We start from the raw sequence: 18,834 nt of genomic DNA on the forward strand, positions 1-18,834 counted from the left end.
GATTTTCACAAGTATTCCTAGTTTTGTAGAATAGAAGCAGTCACATTGGGCACCCTTTTCTTGATCTTGATCTTGAAGAATAACTTTCTATTTCCTCTGTGTCTCAGTGGCCACTCTTGCCTTAATCATGATCTTAGAAGATTAACTTTCTATTTCCTCTTTTAGTATTATGTCACTTGTTGGTTTCGTAAATGTTGCCTTTGTTATGTTGAGTCCATACTTTGTATAAGTAATTTATTAAAAACATATTCATAAAAGGATTTTGAATTTTTAATGTTTTTATTTTATATCTATTTATGGGATAAGGTATTTTTGTTCAAAATTTTGTGGTTTACATACATTAAACTATCCTTTCATATGGATGATATTCCACTTGACCATGATTAATGATTCTTTCAATATGCTATTAAATGTTCTAGTGCATTGTTGACTTGGAACTGGGGAGGGAGAGGATACAAGACTTATTTTGAATCAGGAGTCAGAAATATTCCTGACTTTAATGAACAAATTGTTACTATACATGTGGGTTTAAAGCTCTGACTTCCTGGAGACCCTTTAATGTGCTTCCCAGAGATTTCAACCATGAAATGTTTATTTCAACCAATAAACATTCCGTGTCCCTTGGTATGTGTTTTTGTTGTCATCCTGGTCATGTGCACCAAGCTGTGTGGGTCCCTCTGCCTCTGCCTGGTGTCACCTACTCTTGGTGCAATGACCGTCCCCACCCTGGGTCCTTCTCAGCTTTGGGTTCATATATCTGTGTTGACTACGATCCAGCATTTGGATGAGCTACACTGTTAAGTCAGTGGAGCCTCTTGTTAGATTCAGGAAACATGGGGCAAAAAATTAGATGAATGCCATTTGAACACAAGAATGTCTGAAAAAGACTCTCTGCCTTCTGTCCACAGGAGAAAGTTGTCTCTGTTTACAACAGACTTTTCTAACTCAGAGACATCAGAGGTAAGTGCAGAGTCAGGAATCCAGAGAGGTTCCCTGAGGGAAACTGTGACATGAAGAGGAAACCAGCCCAAACCTCCAATTTCACCTGCTGCTGGGATTGTCCTTCTGTTCAGGGACCCTAAGCGCCCCCTGGTGGTCACAGCCTCTCCTGCAGGGAGGTTTGTGTCTGGGCTCACAATGACTTCTCCTCCCTGTGTCTCCCTTGCACAGTAATACATGGCCGAGTCCTCAGACTTGAGGCCATTGATCTGAAGATAGGCCGTGCTGATAGAGGTGTCCATGGAGAAGACAAATCTTTCTGAGAAGCCCTGGGAATACGTGGGTTTCCCAGTATTTGTGTTGGTCCAGCCCATATACTATAGGCCCTTTCCTAGGTCCTGTCTCAGGCAGTTCATCCCATAGCTGGTGAAGGTGTATCCAGAAACCTTGCAAGAGACCTTCATGGAGGCCCCAGGCTTCCTCACCTCAGCCCCAGACTGCACCAGCTGCACCTGGGAGTGAACACCTGTGGAGAGGAGACAGGAGTGTGTGGAAATCCTCCTTTACTCTCTCTGGTTCCTCTTCAACCCAAGGACTAGGGAGCCCTTACCTGTCGCCATGGCCACCAGGAGAGGAGGGTTCCCCAGCTCCAGTTCATGGTGAGGCCAGTGCTATGATCACTTCCATAGGGGAGGGTATGGTTGTGGGTGATGCCCTCGAGGCACAGACTTACCCATATTTAACTTGTCTACCTCCTCTCTCTTGCATGTTCATGAGACAGAGTATTTCATAGCTGAGGTCTTGACCCCACCTGAGAGAAGATGGATGACATAGGGACCAGGCTCAGTGTGAGTCTGAGGGTCCAAGTCCTAATTATTCAGGAGGATGTGTATCCGCTATCAGGTCCCTGAGCTCCTTCTGAGGAAACAGTCCCTACAGGACATGCTCCTCATTGTGATCCCACCTTTAGGTGACATGGGGCCAGTTGGACCAGCTCTGGGCTTTGATAACTGAATGTCTTCCTGGATCAGTGTGTCTCCAAAATGATGTTTATTACCTCTAGTGAGGTAATAAATCCATCCCTGCCCCAGCCCCTTACAATTCAGATATCCCGAAGCCATACAAACACCCCCTTGTGTGTGGTTCTCATGTCTCATTGAGTTTGGTAAATGTTCTGATAGAGCAGGATATTCAAGTCACCTCAACAGTCATGTCCAAATTTCAGTTTGGATTGTTGGACCACACGTGGATTCTGGGTCTGGGTGTGACTTTCTGTGGAAGCTGGTCAAATGCACCCACAATACAAACACAGCCTTTGAAGAGCAGGCATTGGTGTGTCCATGTTCTTACAGGTCCTGTACACACGGATGCAGGAACCAGTCAGGCTTTCTCCAGAGAGAGTCAGAGGAGGGGCTGGGCCACACTTTGACTGCAGGGGTGCGTTGCTGGGAGTCCCCTGGAGAACCCCCTCAGGAAGCAGGGAAGACAACTTAGCACTGGGAGGGGAGGAGGCAGCAGCATTCTCAGCTGTCAGGTGAGGCTGTTCTCCCAGGTCACCTGGTGGGCGGGGCCACAATGGGCAGGTGAGTACCTGCTCCTGGTCACAGAGTCATTGTGGGACATGCCCTCCCAGTGTCCACCTGAGACCCTGGGAGGAAAGGGAATCTGGAGGCTGATTTTCTGGGAAAGGGGCCTGTGAGCTCATGATGGGCTAAGACTACAGAGGGAGGGAGAATCAAACTGCAGAGCAGTTGTGTCTTGTACTAAATCACTTAACTGACATTTACCTAATAATGAGATATCAGAAGAAAGGGCTTGTGAACCCCCCCTGAAGAGACCTGATCATGTGTTTTAACAATAAAGCCATTGTGAAACTGCAATTATTCCCTGAGTTCACACCTTACAGCTCACGGAGCAATTCAGAATCCACACCTCAGAGAACCGCTCCAGTGCAGGACGTGTAACTCACAATGCTCAGAACCCTCTAGAAGCTGCAATTCTTGAAGCAGAAGCTGGCTCTCGACCTTCTGTACAAGGGGAGGATCAGACAGTGGAAACTTCACTCAGTGTGAGAACCAGACCCCATTCTCACTCCTGATTTGTGCCTATTTACACATTGCTGGTTGCTGTCCACTCTGGATGCATGAGCCCCCCCTTTCCCTTATTATTGCAATTACTAGAGGCCCAGTGCACAAAAATTTGTGCACTGGGGGGGGGTCCCTCAGCCCGGCCTGCGGCCATTCACAGTCCAGGACCCCTTGGGGGATGTCCACCTGTCGACTTAGGCCTACTCCCCGGGGGAATCAGGCCTAAGCTTGCAGTCAGACATCCTTCTGGCAGCTAGGGAGCCCTCGGGGGATGTCCAACTAAAGGCTTAGGCCCCCAAGGGATTGGGTCTAAACCGTTAGTTGGACATTCTTAGTGCTGCCTCGGAGGTGGAAGAGGTTTCTGCCACCACCACTGTGCTGGCCAGCTATGAGCCAGCTTCTGGCTCAGTGGCACTCCCCATATGGAAGTGCACTGACCACCAGGGGGCAGCTCCTGCATTGAGTATCTGCCCCCTGGTGGCCAGTGCGCATCATAGCAACCGGTCATTCTGCCATTTAGCCTTTTATTATTATTATATAGGATGTCCCTATTTCCCCCCTTTTGCCCCCTCTACCCAGCTCTTGTCCCCCACTTCTCTCTGGCCATCACCATACTGTTGTCTGTGTCCATGGGTTGTGCATATATTTTTTTTGGCTAATCCCGTCTTTAAATTCACTTCTTTAAATTTTTATTTTCAGATAAGTGCTTATAACTGCACTATTATATATTTTCTATTATATCATTTAGAATTAAGATATTTTTCAATTGAACCCTTGTAAATTTTAGCACAATTTAATAAATTATGCTAGAAGCAATTAGGAGATTTTTCATGTAATGAATACACATTTCAATTAATATTTTATTAATTTTTAATTTTTTAATATTTTAATTTGAAATAATCTCATACATTAAAAAAACTATAAAATACTTCAGCATATTATATGTACCTTTCACCCAATTTCTTATGTGTTAATAATTTAAACATTACCATTATACAACTAACAAAATTTGGAATATATTTTTCTTATAATCTCTTTAATATTACTTAATCCATTAACTTTGATTTTGTTAATCTTCACCCAAGGATATTTTTCCATTGAATTTTAGAGAGAGTGAATGGAAAGGGAGAGACACATTGATTGGTTGCCTCCTGCACATGCTTTGATAGGGACTAGGGATCAAGCCAGCAACTGAGGTACATGCCCTTGACTGGAATCGAACCTGGGACACTTCAGTCCACGGGCTAATGCTCTATCCACTGAGCAAAACAGGCTGCAGCTTAATTCATTTACTTTTAACCTATATGTGTCTTTATATTTAAAGTGGGTTTTGTTTTTGATTCACCCTCATAATCTGTCTTTTAATTGGTGCTTTAATGCCACTGACTTTCAGAGTGCTTACTGATAGAGTTACTACCATATCAGGCAGCTGCTGGGGCTTCTGGGGCAAGCGTGCCTTCCCGGGCGGCCAGCCTGCACTGGATGGTGGTGCACTGGCGGTTGGCGCTGTCCTGCCCTGCCTGCAGTATGCAAATTAGCCGCCATCTTTATTGGCAGTTAATATGCATACCGCAATGATTAGCCAATGTGAGACGTAGTGAAGGTATGATCAATTACCATGTTTGTCTATTATTAGATAGGATTAGGTGGACACAGAAGTCTGACCCCAGGTTTGGTGCTGATGTCTGGCAGCTTTCAAGCCTCGCCCTCTCTCCTCCACTTCTGGCCACATCTGGACATGCAGTTGAGGCATCCTGGTGATCACTCCTCTGCACTTGAGGGGGTCCATCCACTCCAGCCCCTGCCCAGCACAGAACCCCCACCAGTCCTCACTCTGACACAGCTCACCCTGAGCCAATCCCCCTCGCGGCTCCCTGAGGCAATTGCACCTGCTGTGGAAGCCTCCCTGCCTCCCAAGACCGAGGTTCTGTCAGAGCTGCACGTCATCTCATCCCCTGGTGTGTGGGCATCCTCAGACTCAGCCTCTGAAGCTGCTGTGGCTGGGGCTCTGCTGTCCTTGCACAGGGCCCACAGCCATCATCTCTGTGTCCAGGGGGCTGGGCAATGGCCACACCGCAGCCTCTCTTCTCCATCAGGACTGACCAGCTCCTTGCTGCTGAGCTGTCTGTGCCTCCATAATGACTCAGGAGAAGGTCCAGGAGCTAATGTCACATGAAGAGAAAAACCACCTCCAACAGGATCCAGGGCTGAGCCTCACTCTCAGCCTGTTCCTGTGCTGCCTGTGCTGATTGTTGTGACTTCAGTTCCCCCTGGTGTCCTGAGAGCCCCTGCAGCCCAGCCCTGCTATCTACCTCAGGTAGGTTTGTGTCTGGGCTCACACTGACTTCCCCTCACTGTGTCTCGCACAGTAATACCGCACAGTAATACATGGCCATGTCCTCGGCTCTCAGGCTGGTCAGTGATAAATAAACTTGGCTCTTGGACGTGTCTCTGCTGATGCTGACTAGGGTTTTCAAATTTGGGTTATAGTATGCATCTCCAGCACTCCCTATAACCCCGATCCACTCCAGGCCCTTTCCAGGAGCCTGGCGGGTCCAGTGCACACCGATGCTCATTAAGGATAATCCAGAGACAGTGCAGGTGAGGGAGAGGGTCTGTGAGGGCTTCATCAGTCCTGGGCCCATCTCATGCAGTTGCATTTGAGGCAGGGCACCTGGGGACAAGGAGCATCAGTCCTGTCAGTCACCTGCAGTCACAGCCATCCCATGATCCCATCTGACTCCCGAGACCCTCACCTTGGGGGCTGTCACCAGGCACAGGAGAAGACCCAGCAGCCTCATCTTCTAGATCACAGCTCTGCCTTCCCGGAGACCTCAGCCCTATGTGAGGAGAGGGCTGTGATCCTGCAGATTGCAGGAGAGGATTTAGACTGGAGCTTGAACAGAAATTTGCATGTTAGGGATCCATCCCTATAAGTGTAGGGACTGAAGTCAGGTTTCTCTGGCCATTCTGGGTCCTCTGTGGGGTCATCTCTACCCTTGACATCAACCAGCATGTAAGTCAGGGACTGGAGACCACCTGGGTTATGAAGCACATTGAAATCAGGTAAAAAAAATGGACTAAAGTTTCTGAGCATAAGAAGAAATGGTGGGCTAGAAGAGTAGGTTACACATTTAACTTTTCATGCATCTTTCAAACAGACGTAAAAGGGATTAGCATTTGTTCAGTCCATTTCTGAATCTCAAAATCGTATTGTATCCACATTTCCAAAAGTTTAAATATAATTTTATAGAAATAACTAGAGGCCCAGTGCATGCAATTCGTGCACGGGGGTGGGGGTCCCTCAGCCCGGCCTGCACCCTCTCTAATCTGGGACCCCTCCAGGGATATCTGACTCCCTCTTGCAATTGGGGACCGCTGGCTCCTAACCACTCTCCTGCCTGCCTGATCTCCCCTAACTGATCCCCCGCTGGCCTGATCGCCCCTAACCACCTCTGCCTTGCCCTGCACACGAGACCCAGGATTCCCTCCTCTGGCCAGATGCATGCACCTGGGACCTTGCCTTCCCTCCCTCTGGTCGGCCGCAGGCATCCAGGACCTGGGCCGGCTTTGCCAGGGCTGGCCGCAGCTTCAGGGGACCATGGGTGGGCTCATTTCCCTGGGCCACAGCTGCAGGCACCCAGGATAGCAGGGCAGGTGGCTTGTCCCTCTCCTGGGCCAAAGGCGCAGCCACTGGCACCCAGGACCACAGGGACAGTGGGCCATGCGGATTGTCCCTTTTCCAGGCTGCGGCCTGGCTGGTCCTCATTCCTCTCTAGCGAGCTCATTTGTGCCTGGCTGGTCCCCATTTATTTCTTGTGCACTCGTTTGTACCTGGCTGGTCACCATTCCTCTCTCCCCAGTGTTGAGTGTCTGAGCCATTAGGGTGTGATGGCATGAGGGCATGGTGACCATTTGCATATTAGCTCTTTATTATATAGGATCCCTACTGTTGTGCAAAAAATAAACATAAAGGACAGCCATTCTCAATATTTTAGTAAATCCTAATATATGATGTTACTTTGATCTGAGAAACTATCTCTCAAGCATTGACAAATTAGTCATTTGCTATTCTTGATGTTGGAAATTTTGTGATTGTGTCTACAGCTTCTCGTGCAAACTATTCATTTATGCAAGCCCATGGTCTATTGGAGAGACCCCAAGTAGTTACATCAGAAAAAGTCATGGCTTTAAGTGGAGAAAAGATTTGCAATAAAAGCAATGATCATGTATGTGTACAACTTGGGATTATTCATATGTTGGAAGGAGATTGACCTGTTTTCTCAGTCTAGTGTTAGCAGTGATGTTGAGGTCTAGAGAGAGGTGAGTGAAGAGAAATCCTTCCATAGAATTTCTCACAAGAAAGGAAATTTCAACTCTGAGAGGAATCCCTCACTCCAAGCCTCCCTCTGACCTTCCCCTGGGAGGTCACTATGGTCAGAGGGCACTGGGCTCTCCTACATAACAAATAACATTCTTAATGTGTAATATATACATTCTCAATACAAACGTATGATTTGGAACTATATTCCTTATGTTTGTTTACATGTGAGTTTTCATTTGCTCAATGGAATCTTTGGTCGGACAATGTCTTTAATTTTAACCAAATCTAATTTAACAGTGTTTTCTTAATTGGGGCGTATTTTGCTTGATTTTATGAAGAACTCCCCACAAAATGCTGAGCCTCCACTGTCCATGAGGATTGGCTGCGGCAGCCACAGGGGCTAGAGCAGGTTCTGGTACCAGAGGGGAGGACTACTGGAAAACTGCCCATGAAAGGAAACCCAAGTTCCAGGTTCCAGGTGAGGCCACATACTGTGTCCTGCATCCAAGACAGACAGGTGTCATGGCTGAATTCCACGAATGGGAGGTAGTTGTTTTACCTCCATCAGGAATGACTCAGTGCACACCTTCAGTTTATTAGAGACTCCCAGGAAGAGCCTTGACCTAATAGCATCTGAGGGATCACACAGCAGTATTATAACTGGAGGCTGGAACCAGCACTTGCTAAATAAAGTAAATTTCCTTCAGAATCGGTTCCTCTATCTGATGTAAACTCACCCATGTGGCAGGAGGTTCTTCAGTCACCAGAGCTGTCAGTCAGGAGGGGCCCAGGGAAGATACACAGAGGTCTGAGGAGCAGTGCATGACTTAGGGATGCTGTGCAGACAAAGTGGGTTCTCGTGGCTCCTGGAAACCCATCAAAGGAGCAAGGAGGGAAGTGTGGGAGCTCTCCTCCGTCCTGAAGATGTGAGTGAGGTGAAGGTGGAGCCACTACAAAACCATAACACGGAGGCTAGGAAATGCTGTGATAGATCAAGAGGTCCAACAAGCAGCCTCAACCTGGGTTATTATCTCGTCTGAAGCCTCAAAGGAGTAATCTACACAAGACTTAAAGCCATCGTTATGAAATTTCAAGATTTAGCCCCTGATTTTAAGTAAAAAAGAATGGAAAACTGTATAGTTGTCTCCTTCACCAAGATATGTGATTTCTCAAGTCAGCTGCTTGTTTAAATTAGATGATTTCCAATGAACCTTTGTTAAAACTTCCTATTAAACTACACTGCATGGGATAGACACTTTAGTATCATTTTACATCAGTGCTCTTGTGAAACACTAATGAAGAGAGCTGAGCTCATTTCCTCCTACTGTGGTACCAGAAACAGCAAAGCCTGGCACCTGTACAGGTGAGAGGTGACCTGAGAGCAGCCTGCAAGGGCCCTTTGCACCTTTTGGATGGATTTCACCCAGTTTCCACTGTCTCTGGTACGTGCACATGTTTTATTTACTGAAGACCTGTCAGAGAGAAGGGCCCCTATGGGGACAGGTGGGTATGGGGGTCAGATCCTGAACTCAGCACAAGGAGCCTGGGTGATGCAGTGGTCTGTCTTGGTGGTAACGTTCCCAAACACAAGCCGAGGAGAGCACTGAGGATGGTCTCTGTGGAGAAAGAAAAGCAGAAAATACAGTCACATGGTGAGGAGATTCACCAGTCACCACCCATATGTCTTCTGCCAAGAGCAGTGTTACCTCCTCCTCAGGTGACTTCAGTGAGAATGGGGGAAGTTAGAGCCACAGAGAGAGAGCAAGTTCCATCCCTGGATGCATCTGAGAGCTTGAGAGGAAATCCCTGTGCCCAACAGGAAGGCCCTTCCTTCTCACCTCCCTCTGCCCCTTCTGGGGCTACTCTCTGTGCAGTGGGTCCTGAGCGCCCCCTGCAGCCCAGCCCTGCTGTGTCCCACATGGAGGTTTGTGTCTGGGCTCACACAGACTTCCCCTCACTGTGTGTCACACACAGTAATAGATGGCTGTGTCCTCAGTGGTCACTGAACTCAGCTGCAGGGAGAACTGGTTCTTGGAGGTGTCTCTGGAGATGGAGGTTTGGCTCTTGAGGGAGGGGCTGTAGTAAAGGCTTCCTTCAGAATGTATGCACCCCATCCACTCCAGCCCCTTCCCATGGGGCTGGCGGATCCAGCTCCAGCAGTAATCACTGGTTGTGATGGAGAATCCAGAGACAGTGCAGGTGAGGGAGAGGGTCTGCAAGGGCCTCACCAGTCCTGGGCCCGACTCCTGCAGCTGCACCTGGGACAGGACACCTGGGGACAAGGAGCATTAGTCCCTGTCAGTCACATGCAGTCACAGTCACCCCATGACCCCTATCTAACCCAGGAGACCCTCACCTTGGGGGGCTGTCACCAGTCACAGGAGAAGACCCAGCAGTCTCATTTTCTTCTAGACTACAGCTCTGCCTTCCCAGAGACCTCAGCCCTGTTTGAGGTGAGAGCTGTGATCCTGCCCATTGCAGGAGAGGATTTACCCTGGAGATTGAAGAGAAATTTGCATGTGGGGCAGCCTTTCCTATAAGTGTAGGGACTGAGGGTGGACTAGCCTGGTTTTTCTGGGGACTGTGTGAGGTCATCTCTTCCCTTGACTTCACTCAACATGTAAATTGGGCTTAGTGGACCACATGAGTCATGAGACTCATTGCTTAAGGTGATAAAGATCAGCTGCTTTCAGTATCTTACATCTTAATTTATGATGTTATATTACTCAGAGAAACCATTGCCCAAGCACAGGAAGGTGGCATATATGTGATTCTTGTTGTTGAAAATTTTGTGACTGTTTCTACAGCTTCCTGTGCAAACTATTTGATATGAAAACCCATAGCCTATTGCAGAGACCCCAAATAGTTACATCAGAAATACTCATGGCTCTAAGTGGAGAAAATACACGAAATAAAAGCAGTGATCATGAATGTGTACAACTCAGAATCATCCATTTTTTGAAATGGTGAGGGGAGGAGATTGACCTGTTTTCTCAGTCTTTGTGTTCTCAATGATGTTGGGGTTCAGTGTGAGGGGAGTGAAGAGAATTCTTAGCATAGAATTTCTCACAGGAAAGGAAACCTCAACCCTGAGAGGAATCCCTAACTCCCAGCCTCCCTCTGCTCTTCCCCTGAGATGTCACTGTGGTCAAAGAAGGCTGAGGTCTCCCACAAACCTATAAAGTTCTTAATGTATAATTTATACATTCAATATGAGACAAATAAATTGGAAATATATTCCTTATGTATATGGTTCTGATTTCATTGACTCAATGGATTCTTTGACAGGGGAAAAGTCTTTAATTATAACTGAGACTAATTTAACAATATTTTATTTATTGGGACCTCTTTTGGGTGATTTTACAAGAAATCCCCAGAAAATACTTAGCCTCCACTGTCCATGTGAATTGGCTACAGCAGCCACAGGGACTGGAGCAGTTTCTGGCACCAGAGGGGAGCACTGCTGGGAAACTACCCATAAAACTGGATGTGACTGTGGATATGGGTGAGGGGAGAAAGCTGGATTTTTTGAGTCACAGAAATATGCCTGATGTTCATGGACAGAGAGTTACTGGACATATGGGTTTAAAGCCTCCTCCAGTGAAGGAACAGAAGGAAGTATAGTGCATGATAGAGACAGCCTGTATCACCAGAGGAAATACCAGAATATTAATGAACAGGAGTATGTTAGAAATAGAACTTTCAAGATCATGCAGGCAGGGATCAAGAGAAATAAGGACTGTGTCACTGCAAACTGGTAGGAATGGGATCGCTGTTTCCTACATGACATTCTCACAGTGTCTCTGTTCTGAAAAGTATCATCTTCCCAGGTATCACCATGAATCACCCAAGCTCCAAAATCCACTGGTGTCTCATTTATGAAATCTCTCAACACTTACAGGGAAGAGTGGGCACCCCTTATTGGAAGAGCCATAGTGATGGTATGTCCATATGAAGAGCCTTTATTTCTTTAGACCAAGATCCCTGTCTCAGTCCATCCTCATCACCATCCTCCTCCTCATCATCACCATTTGCTTACTTATAATCATTCTCATATTTTGTAGACATTGTCGTTGTCCACACACATTACATTTTTATCAACTAATAAAAGCAGGAATCTTCGCTTTAGATAACATTGGAAACTGTAACCACAACCGCCACACCTGACAGTTGATATAAGGCCTTCCAAACAACTTACGGTTTTGGACAGGAGAGAGATCCCTCCCAGGACAATGGGCCAGGACCCCTGTCCAATTCTATGGTCATCAGCACTATCACCATCACCACCACCACCATTATCATCATATGGCTATTTATAATTATTTTTCTTATTTACAGTAGATGCTGTTGTTGTCAGTTTGCTCAATTTTTATAACTGTTAATAAAATATGGAGAAACCAAGATGGTGGCATAGGTAAACACCTGAAATTGTTGCCTCGCGCAACCACTTCAAAAATACAACTGAAAGACAAAATGGACATCATCCAGAACCACAGAAAGGCTAGCTGAGTGGAAATTCTACAACTAGAAGAAAAGAGAAAAGCACACTGAGACTCAGAGTAGGTGCGGAAGTAAAGTGCAGAGGTAGGTGCAGAGGCGGAAAGAGCTGGAAACTGAGGATACGGTTGTCTTTTTCAATCGGGATGGAGACACAAGCTCCCGACGGCCCTGACTCCAGTTCTGGGTGAGTCTCTGGGGACCCAGACTCATATGGGGAGAAACTGGACTGTCTGGAGTGGGCAGAACTCGAGGGTGGCTTTCTCTCAGAGGTGCTTGCAGCGATTACCTCAGGCCACTGAAACTCGGGACCTCTTAAGGCAGGGCTGAGGATCAGCCATAGCTGTTTGCTCTGACCTGTTGATTCCCTGAGACCCCGCCCCATCCAAGTTGTGCGCAGAGGCTTTTGCATATGAATGACCTGGCCCTTTGCAATCTAAAATTACCTAACAAACTGCAGCTGGGTCAAAGAGACCCAGATCATCCAAAAGAAGGCCCAAGGCCCCACAGCAGACTGCATTGCTTCACAGCTGGGCCTCATCTGGGCACCTCCAAATCCCAAACAAAGAAGAAGAATCTTCAGATCTCTCCATACCTCCTGCTAGGTAGCCTCAGGCAGAGACTAAATTAGCACCTCCTTAGAGATCCAAGTGCCAGTGTACCCAGTGGTCAGAGTGGGACGGCGTAAATTACAACTCCTCAGATCCATAAGGGACACACTCAGGAGGCAGACTCAGTGAGCACCAAAGCGCCACTGAAAAAAGTCTTGCCTCATAAGGGTTTCTCCAGCACAGAAGTTCTCCCACCGTAGACACAGCTGAATCTCACAGCCAATTGGCCTGGAGGTCAATTCCTCCCAGTGATACCAACTACAATCAAGGCTTAACTACAACAAAAAAGTCCACAAAGCCCACAAAGGGGTGCACCAAGAGTGTCCACCTCAGTTAATTGGGGAGGCTGAGCCACTGGGCCCTGTAGGACACCTAGCACAGAAAACCACTCTATCAAAACAGGAAAGCAGCCAAAATGCAGAAAGAAAGAAACAGGTCACAAATGACAGAAATGGAGGAAAGCAAACTGCTGGATATAGAGTTCAAAACCACGTTTTTAAGGTTTTTCAAGAATTTTCTAGAAAATGTTGATAAATTTAGTAAGACCCTCAATAAGTCTAGTGAGACCCTCGAGGATATGAAAAAGGACCAACTAGAAATTAAGCATACACTGACTGAAATAAAGAATATTATACAGAGATCCAACAGCAGACTAGAGGATCGCAAGAATAAAGTCAAAGATTTGAAGTACAAAGAAGTAAAAAACACCCAAAAAGAAAAAAGAATCCAAAACTATGAAAATAGTGTAAGGAGCCTCTGGGACAACTTCAAGCATACCAACATCCGAATTATGGGGGTGCCAGAAGAAGAGAGAGAGCAAGATATTGAAAACCTATTTAGAGAAATAATAACAGAAAACTTCCTCTACCTGGTGAAAGAAATAGACTTACAAGTCCAGGAAGCACAGAGAGCCCCAAACAAAAGGAATCCAAAGAGGACCACACCAAGACACATCATAATTAAAATGCCAAGAGCAAAAGGCAAAGAAAGAATCTTAAAAACAGCAAGAGATAAACAGCTAGTTACCTACAAGGGAGTACCCATACGACTGTCAGCTGATTTCTCAACAGAAACTATGCAGGCCAGAAGGGAGTGGCAAGAAATATTCAAAGTGATGAATACCAAGAACCTACAACCAAGATTAGTCTACCCAGCAAAGCTATCATTCAGAATTGAAGGTCACATAAAGAGCTTCACAGATAAGAAAACGCTAAAGGAGTTCATCACCACCAAACCAGTATTATATGAAATGCTGAAAGGTATTCTTTAAGAAGAGGAAGAAGAAAAAGGTAAAGATAAAAATTATGAACAACAAATACATATCTATCAACATGTGAATCTAAAAATCAAGTGTATAAAAAATCTGATGAACAGAATAAACTGGTGAATATAATAGAATCAGGGGCATAGAAAGGGAGTGGACTGACAATTCTCGGGGGAAATGGGTGTGGGGGTGTGGGAAGAGACTGGACAAAAATCATACACCTATGGATGAGGACAGTGTGGGTGGTAAGGGCAGAGGGTGGGGTGGGAACTCAGTGGAGGGGAGCTATAGGGGGAAAAAGAGGAACAACTGTAATAATCTGAACAATAAAGATTAAATAAATAAATAAATAAATAAATAAATAAAATATGTAGCCATACTTTATTTTGTTTTTCGTTTGCTGAAAACTGATGGCTACTTCCAGCCCCACATAGGTATCTGAACAGAAAGGTTGGGTCTCCTCTCCAGAGTTCAATAAGAGGTTGAATCTACACAAGCCCCTGGAAGCAGGATTCCTCCTGTTCCCCCACCACCTCGACAAAATAAAATCCCTGTCAGTCCCCTTTCCTGGCTCCACCAAAGCAGGTCTGACTTCCTGAAGGGCCTTTCCTGTGCTTCTCAGAGTTTTCAACAATGTGCATAATAAACATTCTACGTTCCTTGGTTTGTGTTTATCATGACCCTGGTCATCGATACCAAGCTGCTGTGGGTCCCTCTGCCTCTGTTTGGTGTCACCTACTCTTGGTACTATGTGCATGATGACAAGTCAAAGACCACTACCACCAGGGTCTTTGTTCTCTAGCTTTGCATTCATAGGCATCTGGTGCTCATTGCCCAGAACACACGAGTTGGGTTGCTGGCTGGCTGGGACCCTGAACTGCATGGAGCTGAGCTGCACTGTTGTGTCATTAGAGACTATGGTTAGATTTAGCTGATGTAGGTCAAAAAATTGATGATGAATTGTCATTTCGGCACAAAGTCTCTGAAAGACACTCTCTGCAGATTGTCCACGTGGGAAAGTTGTCTCTGTTTACAACAGATTTTCTAACTCAGAGACATCAGAGGTAAGTGCTGAGTCAGGAATCCAGAGGTTCCCAGAGGGAAACTGTGACATGAAGAGGAAACCAGCCCAAACCTGCAACTGCACCTGCTGCTGGGATTGTCCTTGTGTTCAGGAACCTTACGCCCCGTGGTGGTCACAGTATCTACTGCAGGAAGGTTATGTCTGGACTCACACTGACTTCCCCTCAGTGACTGTGGTACAGTAATACACATCAGTGTCCTCAGCTCTCAGGCTCTTCATTTTCAGATACAGCGTGTTCTTGGCGTTGTCTATGGAGATAGTGAATTGGCCCTTCACAGAGTTGGCATAGTATGTGCTACTTCCATCAGGATTCATTCGACATAACCACTCCAACCCCTTCCCTGGAGCCTGGCGGACCCAGTTCATCCAGTAGCTATTTAAGGTGAATCCAGAGGCTGCATAGGAGAGTCTCAGAGACCCTCTAGGCTGCACCAAGCCTCCTCCAGACTCCACCAGCTGCACCTCACACTGGACACCTGCAAACACAAAGACATCCTGCTCGGGAAACTCTCACACTTCCACTGTTTCTCTCACTCACGTCCACTAACATACTCAGTGTCTCTTGTTCTCCGTAAATTACCTCTTAAACAGAGCCACAAGTAAAACCCATCTGAGCCAGAACCCCATAGTGAGTGGTCTCTGTTCAGTCCTGATCAGGGAATGGGAATACCTAGGGATCCTGGGACTGGGCTCCTGTTCCAGAGCTGCAGGGTCAGGGCTGGGATGGCTTTTATGAGCAAACTGGGCCCTATTTGCATGTCCTCCTCTAGAGGTTTGGACTCTGAGATTAAGGATATGGTCCCAGAGTGTGACATGTCCAAGGATGCATGTTTGTTAAATAATTCCTCTTGTACAGGCCTCTGCCCTCCCCATGGAACCCAACTGCTCCATGTCACCTATTAAAAAAAAGATAAGGATTGAATATGATATATTCCTTGATGCTCAACAGTAAAGACAACTAAAAGAAATTAACTTTCAAATACTATGAGGAAAAGTGCAGGAGGTTCATGTTCAGGGGACGGGAAGTTCCATCTAACACTATTTCCCCTACAAAGTGATCAAAGGATAAACTAAGACCAGAGTTTGAGCCTAGAGCCAGTGGACCAAGTGTTGGAGGAGAGAGGAGCATCTGTGTGTTTCCCTGAGAACCAGAAGCATGAGCTATAGAGACACAGACAGAGCTCCTGGGTCCTATTCCTTAAGGGGAGTTTGGTGATGGACGTGTAGCAGCTGCATGGCCTCCTTTGTGGTGTTTATTCTCTAGACTCTGTTGTAAATCCAGTTTCATACATTGGGATGAAGAATAATCTCTGTCATGACCAGGTGTGTTTAGGGGAATCTGTGGATAATTATTTAGGAGTAATTAAGTTTAGGTTATGAAAATATTGTTATTGGAAACCTAATGTCTGCATGTAAACCTTGGGACCAGGGTCCCATGTCTCCACATGATGGAAGTCAGCTGGATGATGCACCTGACTCAGTGCCATATTCGGGGGAAAGCTACTGGGGAACATTATGGGGGATTAACCAAGACCAAGGACACTCACAGGTCCAGGGTTCTTGTTCCATTAGGTTATCATCTCCTTGTTGTTTAGCCAGTTCAAGCTTTCTTTCCTCACATTCCTCTGAATCAACCCCACATATTTCTTAGAGTCATGAAGACACTTTGTTGAGAGTGTGCATGAACACAAGCCATTTGTGTGTTGGTTTCATATCTTACATCCTTCCTGAATTCTAGTTCTATTAGCTTCTCATACAGTTTTTAAGTTCTTCTATGTACAAGATCATGTCATCTGCATATAGATAAGGAGAAACACTTTACCTAGTTTCTTTCTGATTTAGACATTTTAATTTTCTTTTTCTTGCCTAATTCTTCTGACAAGGACTTCTAGTTTTGATGAATAGAAATAGTCACAGGGGAGCCCTTGTCATGGTCCTAATGTCAGAAGAAAAGCTTTGAAATTTTCTCTGTGTAGCATGATTTCACTTGTTGGCTTCTCAAATGTGTGGCCTTTAGTACATTGAGGTCCATCACTCTACAGCTTTTCAGCACAAGGAGCTCCCCATTTGCATGGGCTCCTCCTCTTAGGGGCAGAGTAGGGGAGTCCATGGGGGACAGTCCCCTTCAACTCAGAGGGACAAGCACCTCCTGTGAGTGTGGAGATGTTCATGAGGAGTGGCTAGTCTGTGTGCTGCAGTGTGGCTGTTGTTAATACCACCATCATAAGTTACACCCTAGATAATTTACAATGATGTCCCACCCACAGGGCCAGGATATTCCAGCTCAGAGTAAATTCTTCGTGTGTCCTTGTCCATGTGCCGATACCCAGAGAGAGCTTCCTCCCCAGCTCCAGCTCCCAGGGTTCAGGCCCTGGAAGGCTGCTTTTCTGTTGCATCCAGACATAACCGCTGCCCATGTCCTTCTGTGCCTGTGGGTCCAGCAGAGCAGAGAGATAGGGAAGAAGGGGCCTTTACACTTAGAGTCTCTTATCAGCCCTAGATTCTCTCTGGGTTCAGCCTCTTCACCCCTCCCTCCAATGGCTGAACAACTTTTACAGCAAGTGACTCATCTGTGGGCTCACATCACTGGAATCATTATTCAATGCTCTGTAGGGAGCCACTAGGATTCAAGTACCCACTGTCATTATTACAGACAGTCTCGGGAAAGTTTGGGAGAATGACATCCTTAAGTTAAACCACCAAACCTAAGTGCACCCTTAAAGAGCCCCTTGGCCAAAGGTTCTCCTGTGGGGCCTTGATGTCCAGGGCGTCAGGAGGACATCAGCCATCTCCCTGTGATTTGGTGACTGGGAGGACCAGGCATTTACAGATTTCACTCCCAGTGACCCTCCACCCTGCTGTGTGCTGATGTGGGAGGTCCTGAAAGGGCTCATGCCTTCCCCCAGCTCTCACGCTATCTTTCTACCACAGCTGTGTCAGAGCCTCCCCTGACCTTCCACCAGGATACTCTGTCTGTTGAAGGAAACATCAGAGAAACGCTGCCCTTGCCCATCATGGGGGGGGGGGAAACGCAGGGTATATTTTGAACAACCAATGCAGCAATGAAACTCCAGGGTCAGTCGTTGGTGGTCATGTGACACCACACTCTCCATCCTTCCTGGGCCTGGGACACAGTCCACAGAGTGTGGGGGGAGGGTTCACAGGTATGGAGGCTGGAAAATCCAAGACTTGATGAGGGCAGGTTGGGATTCTGGTGAGGCCCCGCATCCTAGTGGCTATTTTTTTTTCTGTAATCTCAGAGGGTGGATAGACCAAGAGAGCTTCCTCATCCTGTTTTTTTTTAATATAAAATATACTTTTATTGATTTCAGAGAGGAAGGAAGGGGTAGAGAGAGATAGAAACATCAAGGATGAGAGAGAACTATTGATTGGCTGCCTCCATCACACACCACACTGGGGATCAAGCCACAACCAGGGCATATGGCCGGACCAAGAATCAAATCGTGACCTCTTGGATCATAGGTTGACACTCAAACACTGAGTACAGCATCTGGCTCTCAGACCTCTTTTTTAAGGGCATGAATCTCACTCACGAGAACTCCACCCTCAAGACTTCAGAAGGTCCCCAGGCCCCGCCTCCTAACACCATCTCCTTGGGCATTGGGTTTTAATGTGTGAATATTTGAGGGACACATGCATCGTGCCCATGGCAGCAACTAAAGTATCCAATCATGACCCCACCCAGTTGGAAGCCTGTTCCAATAGAGCTCCCCCACCTGAGGATACTCCTGGTCTTTGGAAGGAGAAACTTTACCCAAGTCCTTCAGAACAAGCTGATGACCTTGCTGTGTGGGCAGTGTCTGTCCTTGACCTTTAACCAAGGCATCTGGAAAATCCTGTTATTGTTTCTTATCAGTGCTTCCAGGTGGGCATTATTCTTCTGTTGGAAGACCTAGACCTGTTTTCTACCCACTATGGTTGGTAGCTCCTTTTTTTTTCCACTCAGATTTTATAGGTTTTAGTGAAATAAGTCATCAGGGTCTATTATTTAAAAAAAAACTGTATTG

Source organism: Myotis lucifugus, unplaced genomic scaffold (assembly GCF_000147115.1).
Source record: "Myotis lucifugus unplaced genomic scaffold, Myoluc2.0 scaffold_379, whole genome shotgun sequence".
Lineage (NCBI taxonomy): Eukaryota > Metazoa > Chordata > Mammalia > Chiroptera > Vespertilionidae > Myotis > Myotis lucifugus.